At 43.3% G+C, this 22567-nt stretch overlaps 1 protein-coding gene and 1 long non-coding RNA gene across 13 annotated transcripts in view; one reads left to right on the top strand and one right to left on the bottom strand.

Moving 5' to 3' along the window:
• Positions 1-22567, bottom strand: part of ATXN1 (ataxin 1) — a 397308-nt gene that overhangs the window by 210309 nt on the left and 164432 nt on the right. Inside the window, exon 5 of one of the 12 annotated variants that reach the window (XM_025890939.2) lies at positions 14383-14560. The exons of the other annotated variants lie outside the window; for them this stretch is intronic. The gene's annotated coding sequence lies outside the window, so the exon portion shown is untranslated. The remainder of the gene's footprint in view (positions 1-14382; positions 14561-22567) is intronic. 12 annotated transcript variants of the gene reach the window in all.
• On the top strand, positions 1416-7207 carry LOC141370133 (uncharacterized). Its single transcript, XR_012373897.1, has 3 exons — positions 1416-1548; positions 6427-6697; positions 7077-7207. It is a non-coding gene; the product is annotated as an uncharacterized lncRNA (long non-coding RNA).

Below are 22567 nucleotides of genomic sequence, written 5' to 3' on the forward strand. Positions count from 1 at the left end.
GATCACGGTAAGAGATGCACAGCGTTTTCTTCTGCTCTCCCTCCCCTGGGCTGCACCCTTCCCTGGATCATCCCAGGGCTCAGAACACACAGCTCAGTCCTTGGTATCTCACGGTGGGGGGCTCTCGGTGGAGGGAGACTATGGTAGCCCTCAATGCTCCCAAATACCACGGGAGCACCTAGGAAGTCCTGTTGGAGGTGAGCACAAGCGCCTTCACGGCAGCCAAAGAGAACTTACTACAGACAAGAGACTACAGCCTTTTAAAGAAGACAAACATGTGTCTGAACCTGGAAAAGTCTGCTTGGAGATAAAGAACAATTTTTTTTTTTTTTTAACAGGAAGTGAGGCATTAAACTATGGATGTCCATAAATGATCTCTGGGAATGGCGGCACACAGAGTCCAGAAAACGAGTAACAGGCAAAGCACATGGAGCCACGGTGGTTTCTGCTGGTCACTTCCCACTGTGGCCACCAGCTCATTCTGTGGGCGAAGCAGCATGTCCCACTAGCCCTGCTTTTCCTGATGAGAAGAAATGTATGGTGCCTTTTCCTGTGGAAGGAAAATTGGTCTCACCATCCAGAAGTGTCCATTCAGAAGTACTGTCTCTACGCTAAAGGAAGGTTCGCAGAAGACTCCTTCCACGAAGGCATGCTAAAAGAAAAAGAACCCCTTCCCTATTAATTGAACTCCTAACTGTGCCTTGAAACAGGGCATGTGCGACAGATTTTATCCAGTAATTCTGTTGTCATGTGTCCTAACCTCTAGGACTTCAGCTCCTTTCTAAAGGAAGAGTCTCTGCATGGTCAGGGCTCAGAGGAATTTAGATGGTTTCAAGCATGCCTGCCTGAGCGCTTTCAGCTTCATGCTCAAGTTAAAGACGGGCCCTTAAAAATGAACCCTAACTTCTGGGTTTGGGGCTCGATGCCAAGGCCTTCCCACAGGGTGACTGAAGATGCTGTCAGCCGGCTAGACTTGTCCTGTCCTGGGGTTGCTGAAAGGGCTTGAGCCAAAAGTAACAGAGGCTGACACACCCCTGAACCCCAACTCAATGACAGCATGTGAAAACATTATGAAATACAACATCTTTATCCATAATTCCTTTTCACGACAGGCCTGAAATATTCAAGATGCTCAGAGATACATTAGGGTATTTTAGACCAGGAGTTAGAAGAGTCCAGTTTCCTGGGTCTGCTACCGACTAGCTGAGGGGCCTGAGCAAGTCACAGGACTTCTCTGGGCCCCGGGTTTTAAATCAAGGGGAAGCAAGGGAGTTCATGGATTTCTACAGTCAGCCGTATTCTCTAAGCCTCTGCTTCCATGCTCCTTGTCTTTCCCTTTTGCCAGCAGGGACTAAGAGTGTTAGAAAGGTTGTGCCTTTGACCCCAGAGGAATGTGACGAGGGTTCCTTGCATTGTTCCCACAGTAACCAGAGCCAGCTGTCCAGGCAGGCCAGCCAAGTTATGGCGCATGATCCCACACCACGGGGGACTGTGCGTGGAGGACCCCACCTCCAGGCTTCCCCACTTCCTCTGGGCCCTGGTCTGCAGGTCAGCACCCCCCTGGGAACCCAAGAACGGGTCTGTGATCTTTAATAAATAACAGTTGACAGTTTAAAATCTGGAGTGTAGCCACAATGGCCTGAGGCTCCCCCTAAGCCCAGCAAGAGGACACAGGTATGTCCTGGCTTCTCTGAATCTTTGAGCCCGCCCCTGGGCTGGGGGCCGTTGGGGCCCGGGTGCCTAGAAGACAGCAGGTCTCCTTCTGAGGATGGGAGGATGCTAAGTCCTGGTCAAGGAAGGGGACTCAAGCTGAGAGTGAAAAGCTAAGATGAGATTTTCATCACAAAATCTTGGGGTGAGCCAAGATTTGTAAGCGTGCAGTTCTGCATCGGCAGGCCGACGAAGGGTTTCCTTTCTGCCTGCAGCCTGCATCTGAGATCCTAACGAAGGAAGATCACTGGAAAGCATTACCATTATTTTTAGCTTTTCTAAGGGAGGGAGGAGTGTTTGAAAGGGCAGAATGGAAAGGAATGTAGGGCAAGGGTGTGGGGTGGGGGGAGAGAGAAGGGAAGGTTAGGAAAAATTAGGACTTGCAGGACAGAGAAGCAGCTCCTTCTTCCTTTCTTGATAGAGGGCTGTGGCCAAAACCACATCAAGGACATCAGGTCCAGATATCTGGAGACAAAGAAGTCTCTGGAAGGAAATCACGTTTCTGTGAGCATGGCAAACGTGCACTTCAGCTTGTGGGGTTTTTGTTTTGTTTTGTTTTGTTTTTACTTCCCAAACGTAGCAGATGAGGCCCTCCTAGAAAGCCCTTCTCGGAAAAGAGTCTGATAATCCCTTTTTGGATGGGAAAGCTGCCTCAGCTAATGCGAACCCCCAAGAAACACCCTCTCTGGATGTACAGAGATCATGAATGGTCCAGATGAAAAGGAGATGAATGGATTCCTCCTTAACTGACTTGACAACTTTAAAATAGCAAGGTGGAGCCCCGCGGCTTCTGGAGTGACCAAAATCTGGGCCAAGAGCATAACATTTTGAGGGAGGATTTCTTTTCCTTTTCTTCTCCCCCCCCCCTTTTTTTGGCAATAGATCATAAAAAGTCTCCTTAATGAGCTGCAAAAGCCAAGGCATATATTCTCTTCCTCAATTCAGAGGCCTGGTAACCGCTCAAACACTGTCCAAATGCCACCTCGTTCATAAGGATCCTTGAAAACACAAACTGCTTGATCACAAACTATTTGCCTGCTGGGATTCGTAAAGCAAGGTTGCAAAATGTTTAAGTCATCAACCCTGCAGCATGGTTGACAGGGGCCCGGAGCTAACAAAGGAACACTAGAATTGGTTTCCCACTTCCAAAATAGGACCTAACGAAGTTGGTGCTATAGGAGAAGAGTTGCTGTATTTTGTTTAATGGAACTAAATTTGTGACCATTTAAATCATGAGCAGGTGGCACTTGGTAGCAAAGAAAGCCCTGAAAATATTCACATTTCGTGAATGCAGTTGTATGTATAATTAGCCGAAATTTATTTTAAAGTACTCTAATCTTTTGTACTGTTTTTTGTCTTTTTTTACAATTCAAACTGGTGAGGAAAAGAGAGCAGCTTTTGAATTTATTATGAAAGCACAGCCACCGTATTATCTGTTAAAAATTTTTTTGAAAAATGGGGAAGGCGTCAGAAAGTCTAATAGGACATATGTTAGGATCACACCAACGGAAAGGGCTTGCTTGCTTTCACAGGAAGGAGTCTGTTGTTTGGGAGAAATAAGTCAGCTAAACAATAGCATCTAGTAAAAGAGTAGATGGAAAAGAATCAAAGGTATACATTTTAGAAGCATAAAATTTTCTCTTAACTGCTTCATGGAAAATTTCAAACATGTCCAAAGGACTTGCAAGAGGGCACCAGATATACATTACCCAGCACCAATAATGATCCCAACTCATGGCCGATCTCTGCCTTCCAGCAAATCCCAGAAATACCATTCACTCCCTAAATATTTCAGTGTGAAGCACAGGACTGTGAAGCTCCCTCATTTTCTCGAGGTCCTGACAAGTCAAATGCCCTGGGGCCAGAACCAGGTCTTCCTACCTGGGGGGCCAATTGTTCGCTCTCCTCCAAGCACTGTCTCTCTTGCCCTTGCAAACCAACACCCCCCGCCACAACCCCGGAACGCAGTAACACGAGGTTAGAAAACAAGCAACGTGCTGGGTTAGAAATCACGAAATCCTCCATTTTAATCTAATTTTTATTTTAATTTGCCACTTTACTGAGCCTTAATTGCCCCAGCTATTAAGTAGAGCTATGAGATACAATTACTTATGACATACTTATAAAAGTCATTTCCAACTTGCAACAGTTATTTTTAATGTGTTTTCGTGGATTTGAGGATGAGCTGTGAGAAGCCATCGAGCTCTGGAAACTCTCGTGAGGTGAGGTCTCCGATGTGAAGACGTTGGGGGAGGGCACACACATAATTATTATGTAACTGTACCCTGAGAGCCTTTTCCATGACACGTTTATTTATTTTTCACATATAAATTAGAACCAACTATTTCAACATGTTGAAATGAAAGTTTCTATGAAAAACAAATGTTTCATATAATATAAATCAACATTTCCCAAAGAGGAAAGAGGCAGGCCCTCTCCCTGGGGGAATTCTAGCATCTTTCAGAGAAAGAACAGGCGAGCCCAAGGAAAGTGAAAAGAAAAAAAGAAACATTCCCTCCCTTTGTCATGGACTTGCCAAACCCCTAACTGAAGGGGACTTACAATAGAACACCAAATATTCTCAAGGAAGTGTCCAAGCCTGGAAAAATAAAAACTGAATGCAGAGTTTTGTGTTAATGGACTGAAATATGCTACTCAATTGCACCCTTTTTCCTTCTCAAAAAAACACATCAAGCTCCCATGCAGGGGAGGTTATGGGAGGGAAGGTCGTTACAACGTTTAAGAAACCCCATTCAAAGTCAACCCCAAACCTGGAGCTGAGGCTTTAAATGCACTTGCTTTCAAAAGCCAAACCACAGAAAATCTTGTCATTTTTTACTAGATGCTGGCAACACATGCCTTCCATGTGTAACCTCCCATAAAACCCAAACGATGGTCCCAAGGTCACAGAGGAGAAGTTGGGTCTGGGGAAAATGGCGTACCCGCCCCCCCCCCCGTGTTGGTTTTCTGGGACGGCCGTAACCGAAGTACCACATGCCGGGGGGGCTTAAACAACAGATGTTTATTTCTCACAGCTCTGCAGGCTAGAAGTCCGAGGTCAGGATGTCAGCAGGGTTGGTTCCTTCCAAGGCCACGAGAGAAGGATCTGTTCCAGGCCTCTCTCCTAGCTTCTGGTGGGTGGCAGGCCATCTTTGGTATTCACTGGCCTGTCACAGCGTAACTCCTGTCTTCACATGGCATTCTCCAAGCATCTCTGTCTTGATGTCCAAAATTCCCTCTTTTTATAAGGACACCAGTCCTGTTGGCCTAGGGCCCATCCTAATGACCTCATCTCAATTGGATCATCTGCAAAGACCCTATTCCCAAAGAAGGGCATATTCATAGATACTGGGAGCTAGGACTTCCACATCTCTTGGGGGGACACAATTTAATGCATAACACCACCTTATCCCCACCTAACTTAAGAGAGGCATGGGAGGTCCCTCTTGTCCCACAGAGGATGGCACCCATGTTTTAGCTTGTCCACAGCTGCACAGAGGAACACTCAGGAATAGGCACACCATGCCTATGGATAGACCCTAGCAAACCATCACTTGGCTTTATTGTGTTAGCAGGGCCCGTTTACACTGCCTTCCCTCCTGCACCTGTTCTCAGCTTTGGCCATGTGGTTACTGCACAGTCTGCACGTCAACTTGGTCCCTCCCTTTCAACCTCAGGATTGGACAGAAGTCATTCACAGCGTCTGCCAATTTTACAGCCTCTGCTACATGTTTGGCTCTCCTCTGTCCCTTTTGCATCTGGGACGAGCCAAGAGGTATCTTAGAAAAGGGAATCAAAATATATTTTTGACCTATTTCTACAGCCAGCAGAATGACTGGACCATCATGGTCACTGTTAAATATGCTCTTCTGGGGCACCTGGGTGGCTCAGTTGGTTAAGCGTCTGCCTTCGGCTCAGGTCATGATCTCGGGGTCCTGGAATCGAGTTCCGCATCGGGCTCCCTGCTCAATGGCGAGTCTGCTTCTCCCTCTCCCTCTCCCCCTGCTTGTGCATATGCTTGCTCTCTCTGTGTCAAATAAATAAAATCTTTAAAAAAAATTAAAAAGTAAATATGCTCTTCTGCAGTTTTAAAAGGGGTCTTCCAAGGATGAGATGGTTGCACAATTATTCAACAATTCTAATAGGCAGCGACCACATCAGGATTCCCAGTTTATAGAGGAGTAAACTGAAGCTCTAAAGGGTCAGGTAATTCAGTAATGGACGCACAGCTAGTAAATCACAGAGCCCAAATACAGACTCAACTCTTCTGACATCCAAGTTCTATATTCTACAAAATACGTAATATGACCCAGTCGATGTGAAATAATCAAGAAGGATTCAAAGTTTTTTTCTTGACTGTAAGCAGTATGGTAGCAACAATAAAGCCTTCTGCTTATTTCCACATTTTGAGACATTTTTCAAAATGTTTCAATTTGAGGTTTTATTTATCCTTCTCAAAACCAGGTGAGTTACTCTTAGGTCCATTTTATGGATGATAAATGAAGGCAGAGATTATGTAATTTGCCTAAACAAACCAATGAGTGGACAGTGGAGGTGAATAAGAATTTCTGCATACTAATTCAAAAACGGGTGTGACTTTCCAAAGGGGGTAATTCAACATCAACATCCTTGGAGACACATAGAATGGAAAGAAAATAATGTAAATCGAAGGATATAAAGAAAAAACTGAGTATCTTTCCATATATTTTACTGCAGGAAGAAGCAGCACATGCATGTGTAATGGGTATCAGAGTGGATGCCCGCCTGCACCGCTAGAGAGGCCAGTCTACGTTACCTCAGATGTCCCTTAACATGCGTAGAAGGCTCTTCTCAGCAAGTCACGTGAGATCTGTGACTGGGGAAGGAGAATATGCTTTCCCAATTATGACAGACCACAAGATTCCCTTTGGTCTTTCACAACCCGAATTCATGACAGCAGGCTTCCAGAAGGAAGTGGAGTGTGAACCGACAGCTTTAGAAAAGAGAGGTGACGGACATGTGTGTCCCAGTGCGGTCACTGGACCACCGTGGTTGGAGGTGCATGCGTGGGGAGGCAGCAGTGGGAGATGAGGTGGGAATGAAATGCGGAGGCTGTTCTATGGAGGGTCTCAAAGGTCTTTCTGAGTGACTGAGATGATTCTGTGAAACGTGAAGGTGCTTCCAATGGGTGTGAGCAGGGGAATGACCTCATCAGAGGCATGCTGCCTATTGCCTCTAAGGGAGAGACTCTCAAACCCACAAGTCTGGCCCTGACCTCTCTTTCCAAGATCTAGGTATGTCTTTCAGAATGCCTGCTGGGCATCTCTATGTGGTCATCCTGCTGGCACTTCCAACTGGGTATGTTAGATCTCCACGGTCTTTTCCAGATCTAACGTTCTGTGATTCCACCAAAAGCGGCAGATCTGAAAACCTGACATTTCCCTGGAGAAGATGGAACATAAACGAGGAACAGAGAAATCCTGTTCAAGAGGCAGAGCAAAAAGAGCAATGTCTTTAAATTGGAAAAAAAAAAAAAAAAAAGAATATCCGTGTTAGTCATTCCTTTCTAACTTGTGCCCCGGCTCTTAATGATATGAGCCTGGAGAGGAGCGTGAACGTGCGCATACACGGTGGGAGGCCTGGGGCGGTGTGGTCAGGCACTATCCAAGGACACAAGCTCTCAGTGACAAGACAGAATGGCTTTCTTGCCCATCAGAGCTGCTCCCTTGCACCTGCAGAGGCTAGCTCTAGAAACAACAATCAAAGCACAGAGCAAAAATCTTGAATTGCTAAATATCTTAAGCACCCCTTGCCCCTGGACCCAAAATGACTCAAGCCAACTCACTCTATTTCTCAAGAGCAAGTGGCCCTTGAATTCTTAGGACACTATGTGGTACAGAGTCCCTCCCACCCCCACCCAAAATGGGTGAAGAACCTCCACGAGACCTTCAATAGGACTAAATGTCTTTTCCTGTTAAACTTTCACTCTGCTGCTTCAAAAGAAACAATACCGTGAAAACCTTTGCTTTCCCAGAGAGGAGAAGCATATATTAATTCATATAGTGTGTTTTGAATAAAGCAGCATTTATAACGTAGAGGAATTCCGCTTCCCTTTTCCGGACATAGCTTCCAAACACAAAAATTCTGAGTGTAGGTGGGCCGCCACTCCACACACTGAATTTAGAAAGACACTCATACTCTCCAGAAGCCTACCTCCTTCGGCCCACGTTCAATGTTTATCTTGGCTGTGACAGAGACCATTGTGGTCCGCGATGCAGGATCTGATCAGAATGACGTCTCATGGGGCGGTGTCCCCTTGATGTCTCCTCCTGTGGGTCCACACTGGTGCCGTTCAAATACACTCGAAATTTCCACATCTGCCTGACATCCACTCATGCTCAACACAGCATCTTGATCACACACCGAATTCTCCCTGAGAGCAATCTGACCCAGGCTTCTCTGTCAAAGAGTGTGGCCACTCCATGTGTTCCAGATGATATAATACTAAATTGTTAAAATGACACAGAGCGGAATGGCTCCAACTTCAGGAACACCACCTGTGGCAACTGCACATATACCGTCACCAGGGAGATCTCTTCCGAGATATTATCCAGGTTCTGCTCTTTCGGGCCATGGGCCTCAAGAATTTGTGCTTCTTGGACAATTGACACGGTCAGGACACACAGTAAAAACAAAACAAAACAAAACAAACCTTACAGTTGGGGTCTGAGAAGACCCCTGGCCCTATTGAGTCCCACCATGGTAGCCAAGCATACATTCCAGTTACTGCACAGCTCAAAGGCGATTTTGAGGGACTTATTAAAAGTCCATAATAAATCCATAGCAAAATCCACAATGCTCCAATTTTTTTTAGATACAAAAACGATCACCCCCAAACTCTCACTCCTCTTCCTGTTTAGGAAAATCCCTGGATCTTCATGGTGGTCTCCCATGGCCTCCCAAGGGAGAGTCGGGTGCTTTCCTCGATGCTTCCACTACATTCTGTATATCGCTCTCATGCCAGTCTATCCAAGGTATTGCAATCGACTAGTTCCTTGTTCATCTACTGTACTACAATAATGACAATGTATAGTGTCACAGACTAGGGACCATTTGCTTGGGCATCTTCAGTCCGTAGGACCCTACTTGGCACAACAGTGAATCTCAAAAAATATGAGCTGATTGAATATACAATCCAATGTTCTATTTATTCACCCAGTCCATGGTAAGTACAACCATCTCTCACTGCATCTGGCACAGACCGTGGCCCTCAATGGCCTATGGACACAGTCAGTGCCTGTGGCCATCCTAACTAGGAGAGGATCATCTCCCCTGAATGAGACAGTGAACTTGCTCTGCTTGAAGTCAATCAGGAACTAACAGCTTTTATAAGCTCTCTCCTTTGAGACAGCCAGGAGGCTTGAAAGAATCTTAAAAAAAAAGGGGGGGGAAGCTTTGAAAGAGAGTGTGAGCAAAGCCCACAGCATTTAGGGCTGGGAACAATTATCCCTCTGCACATAAACCACTTTTTGGTGGGAGAGGGCAACACTGTGAGTGGCAATTTTTCATGCAGTTTGAGGCTAGTGCCCTTTAAACAAGATCTCTTTTACGACACGGACATTTGCACAATACAGTGTGAGGAGATTAGGGTATGTTGATGCCACGACCCATGGTTTAAGATAATTCAACTAAGGGCGAAAGATAATTTGGGGGGAAGTGATCAAATCCACGAGACTAATCTATAAATGGTAAAGCAAGTGAATCATGGAAAAGATGATGCCGGACAAAACAACAGCTTCTGTTCAAGTCCATCCAGAAGTTTTTCCTGAAAACCTACTATGTGCTCGGCACCACGCCAGGATTTGTGGGAAATATGGAAAAAATCATCACCATGGTTCAGACCCCAGTCCCTCCCGCCAGTTTCTAAACCTGCCCCATAAACCCTGCTGCCAGGTTTCCAAAATATGAATTCAATTGTGCCCTCACGCTTCCAGTCACCCCCATTGTAACCATATTCCAGGCATGACCAACAAGGCCTTCTCCAACCCCAGGTCGGCCAACCGCTCCCTTCTCCCAGCTTGCAACTTCTCACCGCCTTGGCCACGATCGCTTACTCCCGCTTCCCTGGGTTTAAGCCTCCTTGACTCCCTCCTCAAGCCCATGCCTTTGAAAATGCTGCCGTAGAACATGCACTCCCTAGAACATGTTGCCTACTTAGTCTTCATAACTCGTCTCTCAGAGAAATCTTTCCAATAAATACTTCTCTATCCCCGTCCTGGTGTGATTCTCTGTATGAGTTTCCCCAGCACCCACCCTCTGTGTATCATGGCGCCTGTCACATGGAATTCTTCCTTCTTTCCCTCTCCCTATTGCCTCCTCTGGCCCATCTCTAAACACTTATTGAGTGATTGTTCTCTGCAAGGCCCTGCACTGTGCTAGATGGGTACAGCATCTCTAATAAATCCACACAACTCCTGAATTGTAGGCATGACTTCAAATGAGCAAGTAAGCTCAGAAAGGTTTAGGAACTTGGTCAAGTTCACACAGCCAGCAAATGGCAGAGCCAGAGGCTCTTGCTCCAAGCCCTTGTTCTTTTCTTCTTAGCACACCACTCAGTAAGAAGGTGAGAAGACACACTTGAGACACGCGCCCAGAGCCAGTGACTCCTGCAGTGTGAAAGTCACATCTGGGGCTCTGACCAGCCAGGAATGCTCATGTCCTCTGGGGGGGGCACATCCATGCAGTCTGTTCACTCCCCAGGACTATCTCTTTCTTGCATATCATACAGATGATTGCATAGTGAGTCCCCCAAAATCATCCATCAGTTTCTCTAATTTGTGGAGTCAGCCTAAACTTTTGTTTTTAACCACAACCTACCAACTCTGTATATTAAATGTTTCCAACAAGCATGGAAGCCTCAATTGTCACTGTCTTCTGTTTGTTTTCTAGTTCTGCTAATGCAAGGGACAGCCCGTCCTAGTGTTTATTACTAGAGTAATGTCAGGTTCAGGGTTAGCACATAAAATACCTCTCCAGTTTCTTTGCAAGAGATCAAAACACTCTCTTAATGGCAACATCAAAAAGAAGCAACATGTAAACATGTTCCAACAGGGAATGCCTTTTCCCTTCAGTGATTTCTCAATATTTGGAACTCTTTATTAGTCAGTTCTGCTTACAAATAGTAGAAGATTTCACTACTTCTGCTAAGCCTTTTCTGAAACTCTCCATCACATTTGCTGACAATTCGTGTTTTGTGCCATTCTTTTGCTAATAATATTCTGGGGGGAAAAAATGACCCCAGAAGTCTTTTGGTTTCTCATGTGGCTTGATTTGGTGGGGGAAAGGGACAGCGAAGAAAATGACATTTTTACCTCTTCTTCCTTCCTACCCCTTTCTCCCTCCTCTCCTCCATTTCTCCTTTAGCAAAAGTCCTTACCTAATCCTCATGGATCGGTAAATATGGTGCTATATATTCCTATAGCTCCTTGGTCTCTTCACTTGATTGGCAAAAGAAAAATAGCAGGAGATTAGGGTATAATTGCTACCTTCTTCCTTTCCAGCATGGACTTCCCACTCAAACTCCTCAGTGTCGGTGAGGAAAATCAGCCTACCATTACATCACTGCAAGAGAATTGGCAGAGCAGGCTTCACCTCTGCAAACAATTCAGTGAGACCCAGCACTTTCCACACTGCTCTCTGCTCATGATAAAGCCCTGCAAACCCCAAATGGACAGTAACCATGCCCAACCCCAAAGGCAGCCTCACTGCTAATGGGGGAGACACGAGAAGCTTTCCATTAATGTCAGAAACACCACCAGGCTGTCCACCATCATCGCTGTGATTTAACGCTGTTCTGGCGGAATTAGCCAATTTAATTACAAAGGAGAAAGGAAGAAGCGGTACAAAATTGGAAAAGAGGCAGTAAAATCATTATTTGCATTTGCTGTGGCTGCAGATCTGAGCGAATCAGTTAAACAGCTACTGTAGACAATTAGAGAATCCATAAGGTAATTAACAAAAGTCATATGCAAAAATCAATAGCGTTCCTAAATGACAGCCAGTAAAAAAAATACCCCATTTTTAACAACTAAAATATAAAATACTTGGATGATAAACTGGATGAGAAATATGCAAGATCGATGGAAAAAAAATTTAAACACTGCTGAGGAACAGAGAAGACAGGAACATCTGGAAAGCTCTACCTTGTCCTTAAACAGGAAGTCACTATCAAGAAAGACAGTAATTCTCCCCAAATGAATCTATAAACTTGATACAATGTCAAACAATGCCATGAGGAAGTTAACTCTGAAGTTCATATGGAAAAATAAACAGGAAAGAATATCCACAGAAATGATGCTTTATAAAAGCAATAAGGAAAGACTAGCATAGCGGTAATGGGAATATTATAAAGCCCCAGAAATTACATCAGTGTGCACTGGCACATGAATAGCAAGTAAGATCAACAGGAAATATATAAACTCAAATACATACTGAATTCAGTGCATGATAATGGGAGAAGGAACTTTCAATACTTACAAATACTTACAAACTCCAGGAAACAAAGTTCCTTCCAACAAGACAATAGCCACCTGGAAAAACTCGAATTAGATCCCTAGTTACCATCCTACACTAAAATTCCAGAGTGACAGAAGATTTAAATGTAAAAACTGAAAACATAAAAATACAGAAAGAACCTTGAAAACACGATGCTAAGTAGAAATAGCCAGTCACAGAAGCTACATATTATATGATTCCACTTATATGAAGTGTCCAGAATAGGCAAATCCATAAAGAAAGCAGATTAGTGGTTACTGGGGGCTTGGGGGGGTGGGGAGTGTCGGCTAACGGATATGGGGTTTCTTTTGGGGGTGATGAAAATGTTCTGAAATTAGATTGTGGTGATGGTTGCCCAACTCTGTAAATGCACTAAAACCACTAAATAGTACACATTAAAAGAGTGGATTTTATGGTATGTGGATTCTATCTCAATAAAGCTATGATTTAAAAAATACTAAGCACAACTATGAGACCATTTTTTAGATAATGTTTGACTGGAGAAGGCCTATGTCTATCAAAAAGTGAAAAGCCAGAGAAAAAATCTGATAAGACTATATAATTTTAAAAACAAACCCTGCATGAAAAAAAAATAGGTCAAAAAATAAATGGGAAAATTAAAAAGTACAAGACAAAAGGACTAATTTTATTGAGCTAGTAAGTGCTCCTAAAAATCAATTAGCTGTTAAGACCAAAAACCCAGGAAAACACCGGCAATGAACGTCAACATACATTTCTTAGAAAAGCAAATAGGAATGGCTCTTAAACATGTGAAAACATATTCAATCATCACTGTAATGAGCGAATTCCCATGAAAGCTACCAAAAGATAGTATTTTTTTCACCTCTTCGATTGGCAGAGACCATGAAGTTTAATAACACTGTCTGTGGAGAAAAGGCATACTCACGCAGTGCTAGTGGGAGCATACATTAGTACAGATGCCAAATTGGAGGGCAATTTGGCAAGGTTTACCAAAATTAAAACTGCACATTCCTTTTGATCCAACAATTCCACTTGAGTAATTTCTCCTCCAGAGATCCTTGCTGACATATAAAATGCTATTTATAGAAGGTAATTCACCCAAGTATTGTTCATAGTAGCAAATAATTGGAAACAACCGAAAGTCCATCAATGTGGGATAGAATACAGTGTAGCAAAATCATTCAACCGAGTACTATTTAGATACTAAAAAGAGTAAGGCTGCTCTCTATGTTCTGACAAAGAAATATTCCAGGATACAAGTTAAGTAAAAAAAAAAAAAAAAAAAAAAAAAAGTAAAGAGCAGAACAGTTTGTATGGTATAAATATTATTTTTAAAAAAAAAACATATTTTTGTTTATATAGTTATAAAATATCCTGAAAGGTATTTCAGGATAAAGGAACAATAAGAAAAGAAAACAGTAATGGAGCTTGCCTCTAGGAATGAATTCAATGACGGAACAGAACTAAAAAACTTATTTTTCCTCGGATATCTATTGGGCATCTTTTATACTTTTACTGACTTAAAACAAATTAGTTAATTCTCTTAGTTAAAAGAAAGAAAACAAGTATGGCAAGGACACAAATATGAAATAAAATATGGGACTTAATTTTCGAGAGGTTTAGGGGTTATTTTTAATATATGTTTAATTTTTTAAATTTTAGTATATTTTCAATATATTTCAGAAAAAAAAATTAGTAATTAAACAAAAACCCTCACAAGTGACCATCGAGGAGACTGACTCAACTTTTGCAAAACAGACACACTCAGTGAAGCTTCCTATGCGTGGGGCTTTGGTAAGACGGCCCTCCCCCCCACACACCCCCCACCCCCAGAGTAGGCAGGACTACCCTCCGAGCCCAGGTGGATAATTCCATCTTCATAATTCATTCAAATTTGGCCAATGCAACAGCTGGACATCTCCCAACTAGGGAGGTTTGTTTAGATTTATCCTCAGGACACAAAAAGGCCAATTTTGCCTATTTCTACTTACCTGATTTATTAAGTCTCTCATTGGCCATCAGTTAAATTTAGAACAAAAGAGCTGTAAAAATGTCCTGATAAACACGGGAGTGATTTCATCAGACATGCCCTTAATGCGGTGGTTCTTGGGGTGGGGGGCGGTAAAGATAGCAGGACAGAGACCAATCTGTACCCACCTGGCTCCTCTCCAACTCCCCTCTGAAGGAGCCCTGGGCGCTCAGGCAGAACGGACCGGTCAGCAAAAGTAAAGGGCTTCAGACTCAAACAAAACTCTTCATTTTAACCCTCTCACAGACACTGCAGCAAATCCCTTTGATTGTCACCTCTTCTGTCAAGTGGAACTTTCTGGATTCCCTTGAAGACACAAATCTCTCATCACGAAAGATCTGGCAAGGCTTATTTTCCCCGCTTCATGACCTTCTTAGCCATTAAAGGCCTTTTTTCCATTGTCTGGTAGGCGGGAGGGCAGAGGTGGCTGAAATTCACATGTAATCCCCAACGTTATTTTAGCCCAAAATTTCAACCTCCTCTCCTATATAGAGGAGAAAAATGACCCTTTCATGTTCCCTTCTCCTGCATTCCAAAGGAGGGAATGGGAATGAGCAATTAGGATGGCTTGTACATAACTTAGAGAAACTCCTGGAAACATAAAATCAGAAGAATGTCAAGAAACATTCTATAAAACTCAGGCTTCCTACCCAACCGGCCTCCAAAAGACTCCTCCAAATTCCTGATGCCTCGCATGTCTGGTATGCAGTGTATCTGATCCTGGAGGTCAGCCCCACTTAGTACATCTGAGGCCGTGGGATCGGGGCCATGCACAGAACCGAAGACATGAGACAGGTGAAGGATTTATGTCTCGAGATTTTCAAAAAGCAAGAAGAGTAAATATTCCTCTGCAGAAAGCCAGAGTGATGGTAAGTTTCGAAGAAAGTGGGAAGGGAGGGGCAGCGGATGGGAGGAAAATGCAGGGGACTCCAGGCTGTGCCCAGCGGAGGGAGTCGCGGAGTTTGAGGTTTTCAAATGTGGACGGGTGTAAAGCGTGTTGGCTCGAGTGGATAAACAGGCTGTAGGTGTGGCAGGATGTGTGGGTCCGGCAGGAAGGAGGTGAAGTTCAGGTGAGGAGACAGAGAGTAGGGGCAGAGCATAAGAAGAGCCAGGCTGGACTGAGCCCCTCCATCAGAGAGGGAAATGATCACTTTGTCCAGAGGGACTACTGATGGCTGCTCCAGGTCCACAGGCCTATGATAAAGGGTCTTGAGCCACATTTCCTACTTTTCATGACCAAATCAGAGGGAGGGGAGGCACCATGAACAGAAAGAGAATTCTCTGAGTGGTGAACAAGTAGGTTAATCTTAGGATGAGGACTGACAGCAGAGAGCACTGTGATGAAGAGCAAAACAGATGTGGGTCCAAATCCCAGCTCCTCCCACTTCCTGGCTGAATGCTTCAGGCTTTAGGAGCCCATCTAGACCCCAGCCATGTGGCAAGTGGAAAGTGAGGACCATCTGAGAAATGCTGTTAACACATACCCAGTGCTTAGGAGAGAGTCTGGTGGTTGGGATTAGTAAAAAATTAATTGAGGTTCTTACTCTTCTAACAACCACCTTCTCAAGGAAAATTATCTTTAGGACAGTGAGATAGGGAAGAAGAAATAGTAATGAAGCAAACAAACGAGGGGAAAAAATCATTTACTGTCTTGATTTATGTGACTTGCCTACAAGTCAGCTACACAGAGAAATGAAAACATGCCCACCCAGAAGCTTGTTTGGGAATGTTCATAGCAGCATTATTCACAATAGCCAAAAAGGAGAAACACTCCAAATGGCTATCAACTCACGAGTGGATCAGCAAAACGTGGTACATCTATACAATGGAATACTATTCAGTCTTAGCAAGGAATCACTGTGGATACCTGCTAATGTGAGGACGGAGCTTGGAAACATTATGTTAAGGGCAAGAAGCCAGACACAAAAGTCCATGTATTGTACGATTCTATTCATATGCAATGTCGAGAATAGTCAAATCTACAGAGAAAACAGATTAGTGCTTGTCAGGAGCTGGGGGTGAAGGGCTAGGGGAAAATGGGAAGCGACTGCCAATGCATATTGGGTTTCTTTGTGGGGTGGTGACGAATGTACAACTCTGTGAATATAGCAAAAATGAAAGATTGTACATTTATTAGCTATACAGCTCTTAACGCCTCCTGCTTCCCATCTCCTGAATAAAGAATATTTGTCTTCCCTGGGTGAGAGGTCTTGATGGGTAGAGCATATGTGATGCAGAATTCCAGCAATTTCTTTAATTGTGAATATCAGAAGATATCGATCCTCTTCCTCTGGAGACATTGTCAGGTGGGTGCCAGAGAGATTATTTTGCTTTTTCTTTCTATCTGCTTCTTTCAATCCTGGCTACTGCATTTGGTTTCCCCATGAGCACAGTGGCTAAAAATCAATCTCTGCTTGATCTTCACAGGCAAAAGCTTTAAGTGGACAGGCCTTTTCATACCCAGTTTAAAGCTCATAAAAGAAATACTGATGGGGTGCTCTGAGGCCTCGGTTTTAGGCTTCTCCAAATCATGAGGACGGGGGACCTAAAAGCAATGCTGTCTCCAAGTGAGGAGGCAACATGATTTTCTTTAGGGAACAAACTGCAAGGGTAAGGTATTGGAAAACCACTCCCCGTGGCCCATTTGATGTTTGATTTATCTGATAAACATGCCAATAACTGCCTACAAAACAACCTCATAATATTATCGGTTCCAGGAAATCAACCTTTTTCACAGAAGTCAACAGTGTTTTTAAGGGAATACCTACGTTAAAAAATCAGAATGCCAATTTATTCATTTGCAATAATAACCATCATCAACATGATAACAAAAAACAATAGCAAAGAGTATTTCTGCACGACTCTGAAAGGTCTCTGGATAATGCTGGCTTTTGACCACAAAAAGCACACTGCCTGTAGTCTTCGAACATTCCAGGAATCAAACATGAAAGCGTTTCTCAAAGACGTCCCACGAAAACCATTTTACTACATAGGGTTAATCAGGTCTCTTTAAATGTCAATAAAGTCTCTTCATATGTTTTGGCTTCAATGTTCAGAACTGAAGGCACAAAAGAGATGAAGTGCCTTGTTTTATGACAGGTTACTCTGGTCAGTGGCATGTCAGCTGTAAAACATAAACTTCCACGGAGACAAGCACATTCAGTGACTATAAGTAGCCCACTGGGTCCAGTTTTCATGAAGAGGTGCCAACCCCATTTGGTGCGTATAATCTACAAATGAATCCAAGCAGTATCAGTGCTGAAACCTGCAAGACTAACTGGCAGGGCAAGGGGGGCGGAGGGGGGCAGGTCCTCCAGAAAGAGAGAAAAAGGATTTCTTCATGACACTGAAAGTTAAGAGCAGATTATATTAAGATTTAAGTTGAAATCATAAAAATAAAACTTTCATGGATCTCCAGATATCTAGAAAGCTGTAAACTCAAGCTGGTCATAAAAGAGAAATCCATTAAACTTAATGATTTCTATTCTACATTCAGCATTTCATGTTTTTTGCATCCAGATATGAAAAGTACACTGCCCTATTCTGCTTTTGTCTGGCTATGGCTGAAAAATTCAGATGGTACCATGTTTCTTGTGGGGTCTTAAGGAGGGAGCTCCCAGAGTTCTCCCTTAATTAATGACTTTTGTTGGCATTTTAGAACTCTGGATTCCCCCAAACACTCCCTTGCCGGATTGGAGCAACTTCTAGCTACTCTTGGAACATCATAAGCAGTGTACTTATGGGGAAAATATAAGTTGCCTTTTACATGTTTTGACAGTCAATGCTCAGTAATAACCTGACAGTATTTAATTATAATGCCCCACTTTTCTATAGTACTCTACAGTTCATAAAGGGCTTTCTTTCACACTCATGTAGGCTTCTTTGTATTAAACCACAGCTTTGCAGTTCAATTTCTGTTAAGTCAATTACTGATCATTTAACATAAAGGTGCCTGAAATCTACGAGGACAATTTGGGAGAAAGTGATTGCAGACTGGGGAGGGGGAGGACAGAAAGATCATGACATCAACATTGTTCTCATAGTTTTGACAGTAAAGAAAAACCAGCGAACGATACAACAACTTGAAACTAAAAGGAAATGTTTCTAGCAACTAGGGCCACAGTACTGATTTAAACAGAAGGGGAAGACCATTAAACCTGACTGCTAGTAACTAAATTTTAACTACACTAGCATCAGAATCTGAGCCTCAAGTGCAAATCCGAGTAACAGCTGCAACAGTTTCTTACCACTGCAGGGGTGCATGCGTGAGGAGGGAACAAAGTATTCTTTTTAATGCAGCAGGACATCACCCTGACAATCTAACTATGACAAGCTTGCACCATCCTGGGCATTCTATTTCTGCTTCTGAACAGAACAGCATCAGTAACACTTGTGATCATATTCTGTCAGCTGCTCAGCTAACAGAATTTTTCACTTGTATATGGATAGTTAAGTTCCCTAAGAAGGAGCAGCTCCAAGACCAGGGTTCTACCTTTTTGCTTTACAATAGGATGCCAGCAAGAATAGTTCGGTGCATGCATTACACCCATAAACAGATTTGAAATACACAAGGTTTGTAATCTGCAAATTGGCTCCTTGGAGCAAATAACTGATTCATCAGATGTTTGTAAAAGCCAATGTAAAATCCGTGAATTATGTCTCTGTGTCGACAAACTATAAACTGCTCAGAACTTTGATGTTAGCAAGGCATTTTGCTTTGATGTGCTGGACTTTACCCGTGTATGTGTGGAACACATACACAAAAGAGAATTACAAACTTCAGCCTTCTTTAACCTTTACAAACCAACACAGTAATTATACTACAAGATATCTGACAACCCGGGGTAATACGAGCAAAGAATTCTTTTTTTCCCCCACTTCCTTAAAATAGTTCTCAATTTCTCTACAATTTACAGACTCCCTGCGCAAAAGATTTTCATAGCCATGAATCGTACTAAAGATAAATTGGTAGATAAAATAAAATCACTATTCCAATTCACGAGAATATTTGAGGCACCTCCAAAGGAAATGTTTCTCCAAACATAAAGACGGTATTAAATTTTAAGAGCAAGGCTATCATGAAAACGAATGCAGAAAAGAGTAAACATAAGTTAACTTGACAAGCCCATACTGATAAAGCACAGATAAATGTTATCTCTGGGTTACAAGCCCAGTACAGGCAGTCCTCAATTTATGAATGATCTGTGCACAGAAAGTTCATTTGTAAGTCAGTTGGTTGGAACTCCAAACCCATTTTCTCAGAGAAACGAAGTTTATAAATGGTGTTTCGTTTTGTAGGAAGGCAAACAAGAGCTATTAAACCCATAACATTGACAAATTCTAGTACTGACAGCTCTCAAGCAAGTTGTCCCTATGTTGAGCAGGGAACACCAGGTGCAGAAATCAAGAGGAGGTGGGAAGAAGGTTTCTCCTTCTTCACCTGGACCTTCCAGAGTTTTTTCTGGCATCTGCCTGCCTCTCTTTATAGACTGCCTCCTGGCTCCACTTTCATTCCCACCCCCTCTATCTAAACACTTCATCCCAACCCATGGAATAGATCACCAAAATAATTTTACATAGTTAACCCTCACCCCCCGTCCCCAAACTCCTTTCTTGTGCTGAGATAACTGACTAAAACTTACAGAGAGTTTAGTTCAAGTAAACACTTGTTTCAGAGTTTGGTGGGAGATACGATCTCCGGAGAGCGCAATGGGAATAAACCAAGCTCTAAGTACCGAACACAGATAATGAGACATTTGGAAGGACTGGGATAATTTCAGGAATTCCTTTGGAATTGAGTTATGTTAACAGGAACAGGACCCAGGAAATACCGTTGGAAGAACTTAAGGAGAAGCAGTTGCCTCGCCAATCGGCATAGGTTAAAGTCCAGGATGGTGGTGGGGGTGCCGTCTCCTAGTGGCGGTATTTAGAAGGTTCCCTGCCTTTCCATGTGGAGCCACACGTGATTACTTGCTCTTTTTCCCACTGAAGAGAACATCAGGGAGTGGGTGTTCAGAGGAAGATGGTCTGAAGAATAATGAGTCCTGACACGCTGACTCAATGGGCTCTTGACACTCCTGGGACGGAGCTGTGGTGTTCTGCAAATAACTGGGTACTCACCCAGGTATGCCCGAGGGTGTGGCTGGGATGGAGGTAAAGGATGACATCAGGCTCAAGAAGGTACCCAGTGAGGCTGGTTAGTGGCAGAGGCTGGTTAGTCTTCCACAAACCAGCTTCCTTGTCCTCCCAAGGCATTAGAGGCTGGCATTTCCCACCTTTCCCGGCTCTTCGGTATTGTCCATTTGACTAAATCTGGCCGACGGAACGTGAAAGAGAGTGATGTATGCCTCTTCCATTAATAAATCTCCAGTGAGATCTTCCACTCTCTCTCTTCCCCCGCAGCTGCAGCTGCTGCAGAGGAAGCTCCAGGTCTCCCAGTGACCTTAGGGAATGGCTGAGCCATGAGATGGAAGGACTCTGGGGTCTGGGGATCTCCACCCTGTGGATACCTCCGCCCTCAACTGTGAATCCTGGAAGTTAACTCTCAACAGGTGGCGGTTCTTAATGCACCACCCTTGCTCTCTGTGCCTTCTCCTCTTTGTTGCATCTCAGGAAAAGGTCCTTTATGTTCACCTACCCTGAATAATCCACCAGGTTGGTTTGTCTCTTAAAATGAATGGCCCCACCCCCGCTGAGATTTTATAATGCTTTGAGTTTTTCCACTTCCTTCACGGTGGTCAATATAGTTAACACTCAAAAGCCCCCTTATTCTTTTTAATCTACTTGGGGAACCGGGTAAATGAACTCATTGCATCATTAACCTTACTCTCAGTGCCCTGCCTGGCCTTCGGGGCTCTGGGTATCTCAGGGCCTCACCCGAAGGGTCAAGGGTAAGGGTCATTTTGTCGGTCATTCTTCTCCTTCTTGAGAAGTCTTTTTCCGACTATTTGCAGATTTCCTAAGTAGGTTAGGGTCGCAAAAGTATGTGTAGTGGATAAGAAAACTAGATCATATTCTTGTTATGACAAATTTCACAGAAGTGACATCACGTGAAACGCTGTTAAAACAGCCCGCTCACTTCATTCTTATTTATTCAGTTTACTTTTCATGGGGAAGGTATGAGGAGAAACTAGAGAAGAAAAGATGACAGTGAAGAAGGGAAGGAACCCATAACCATGCTACCTCTTGCTCTGTACGTATCCCCCTTACTAAATTACTGAATGTTACAGGGTACAGGACAACTCTAAATTAAGACAGTTCTTCAATTTTGTTCATTCCTAAAACTTGGCTTTCTATCCTTGCTTCTTCCACGGCAATTTTCTGGCACTCTCCACACGCATCTCTTTGTTGCATTTCTGAAAGGTCCACTAGGTTAAATGACCCTCCTCACTCATGCTCTCTCTCTAAAAAAAAAGTACCTTTATATGGAACCTTTAGATAGAACCACTGACTATAATTCCTTAGAACTTAGAACAACGCTCCCTATGAAAAAGATAGTGAAGTACCTACAAAGACCATAACAAGATTATTTAGGGCACCTGGGTGGCTCAGTCGTTAAGCCTCTGCCTTCAGCTCAGGTCATGATCCCAGGGTCCTGGGATCAAGCCCCGCATCGGGCTCCCTGCTCAGCGGGAAGCCTGCTTCTCCCTCTCCCACTCCCCCTGCTTGTGTTCCCTCTCTCGCTGTGTATCTCTTTGTCAAATAAATAAATAAAATCTTAAAAAAAAAATATTCTTCATCCCCTGAGTTTGAACATAGAGGGGACCTCGTGGTCACTCCATAGAGTGTCACTGCCAATGTCCACTCTATGAAAGATGTCATTTCCTTTTAATTCTACACAAAACATCTATTCATATTATGAAACATACTGCCATTTAAACCATGTTTTAAATATACCGTAGGCAATTCATAGTTCACGGAGAGCTCTCATCATCAAGAAGATATTTGGAGCTGAAGTTTACATGCTGCAAAAGTGATACACAATGCTTCATTCTGGACTAGAATCAGAACCACCACAATTGCACGCTTGTAAGAATACCAAGCAGTTTCCACATACAGTTAACCATAAAAGAGGTTAACACGCTCTTCAGTTTCCTATTCTCAATAAAATGTCTATTTATTGTCTATTTTTGTCTAACCATTGGATGATATCAAAAAAGGGGTAAGAACTCAATTTTTAAGAAACATAACTTAAAATGTTGTGAGAGGAACGGAAATCTTCAAAGACCTGCAAAGACCTTTAACACGTAAATCCAATTTCTACCAGCCATAATCAGATGCATAAGTCCACGTGTGCACAAAGTGAATACACCC

This window comes from Callorhinus ursinus, unplaced genomic scaffold (genome assembly GCF_003265705.2).
Source record: "Callorhinus ursinus isolate GAN/ISIS: 27379988/994484 unplaced genomic scaffold, GSC_fseal_2.0 scaffold26, whole genome shotgun sequence".
NCBI classification, from domain to species: Eukaryota; Metazoa; Chordata; class Mammalia; order Carnivora; family Otariidae; genus Callorhinus; species Callorhinus ursinus.